Consider the following 2,001-nt stretch of genomic DNA (forward strand, 5'->3'; position numbering starts at 1 on the left):
TGAATAATTTTTCTAATACAATAAAACAAATTAACTTTGTAAAAAGTACAAAATTTCATTAGAATTATATAATAGACTAGGGTGCATGGGAAGACGAACCCATTAGACTAGCCACTATTGTTTCTCTTAACATTGTAATTTCGTGATCCCTTTCTCTACAACTAAAAGAACTTCATTCACCTCAATCAAAATTGCTTGTAAAAGTTGGCATGTCAGGCATATTTTAGAATTCTCTAAAATCTTCATTACTTAATTCAGCATGTCTTCGAATATAATTATGCAAGACCATTGATGCATTTATGATTATAAGTTGCTTCTCAAATGAATAACTTAGAATATCTCGCAAAATTGGTCATTTTTTCGTCCATACTCCAAATGTTTGTTCAATCACAAAACGCAATGAAGAATGTGCATTTTTAAAAAAAATTTTTACGATGATTACCTCGACAAAAATCAGGTAAACGATATCATTCCCCTTTGTATGGTCCTAAAAAACCAATCATTTATGCATATCTTAAATCCATAAGATAATATTTACCTATAAAAAATGCCAATAACAAAACTTATTTATATTTTGAACAAAAATAAATTTCAACATAAAATTACTTACAAAAATAATATAAATTTATTTTAAATAATTAGTAAATAATATAAAACATTTAACCTAGTGAAGGGTGTGGAAAATTCAAGTTTTACCTTCTAAATGCTTGAAAAAAATTCAACTATCATGTGTTGTACCTTCCCAACTAGGATCTGAAAAAATGAAACAAATATTAAAGCCATAAGCTGCCATAATATCTTGTGTCGATTCACCTTTTCTACCAATATAAGGTATTTGTTGGGATGGAGAAATACAAGCTTTTATATGAGTTCCATCTATAGCTCCAATGCAATCTTACAATCAAATAAAAATAATGAGATTAAAATCATTAATAACTTTTATCTCAAATTTATTTCAAATCTTTAAATTTTACCTTAAAGTGTGGCCAATATCTTATATCATTTCGAATGTAAGATGGTATTTCATTGAATTAACCTTCAATTGGTTTAATTATGTCTATTCCCATTTGAGCATATATATTCAATATATCAAAAAAGTTTTTGACTAATAGTTTCACCATATCATTGAAATTGCTCTCTTACGTTAAAATTTATTTATCTATGTCCAGGAATGCACAATGATAATGCTAACTTCTCTAATACAGATACATTCTCATGTTTCAAACCATAACCTGTTTACAAATCATACAACAAACGATAAAATATATTCTTTGGCATCCTAAAACTATTCATACAACGACTATCATGCTAGTTTAATATCTTTATACCCATTTTTCTCTAATAAAATTTGAATTCATATATGGTAGTTTTGTAAAATAAGTTTCATGATGCACCATTATGCTACTGATTGCATTATCTCCACATCATAATAATTATTCTACTCAACTTGTGTAACAATTGTGGCTATTCTTTGTTGATCATCTTCATCTAATTTAACATTATCAAGATTCATCACAACATTCTCATACAAATTATTAAAGTCATCCATAACCTGAAGAAAAAAAAAGACATATTCACATCTTATGACATTGCATCATAAATAACCCATAATATTGCATATATACACTAATATATAATATAAGATACCTTAACAAAAGCATATTACAACATTTTATTTGGGTTCAAGTTCAAGTGACCATACATCAAAAGAAACATACAATATACTTATATATACATATATTCACAACAACTCAAAATATCATAATACCATCTTTTGACAGTTCCTAAACCAAAAAAAATATAATCACTTGCTTTAATTTCACTTTAATGACTTATAAGGACTAGATGAATATGATGGTGGTGGTTGAGGTGAAGGTGTTTATTGGAATGGTTGAAAGCCACATGAAGGTGTTGCTAGCAAGGAAAAAAAACGTGCATTAGCATTTTGTTCATCATACTCACACTGAAGCCACCAAGCCCTAAGATCCGGATCTAAATTCA

The 2,001-nt window shown here is 27.8% G+C and overlaps 1 pseudogene; it reads right to left on the bottom strand.

Annotated features, from left to right (window-relative positions):
* Positions 1 to 467: 467 nt before the first annotated feature.
* Positions 468 to 1,028, bottom strand: LOC149513106 (uncharacterized; annotated as a pseudogene).
* Positions 1,029 to 2,001: the final 973 nt, after the last annotated feature.

Source organism: Durio zibethinus, chromosome 20 (genome assembly GCF_047325235.1).
Source record: "Durio zibethinus cultivar Kanyao isolate XHJ-2024 chromosome 20, ASM4732523v1, whole genome shotgun sequence".
In the NCBI taxonomy this organism is placed as follows: domain Eukaryota; kingdom Viridiplantae; phylum Streptophyta; class Magnoliopsida; order Malvales; family Malvaceae; genus Durio; species Durio zibethinus.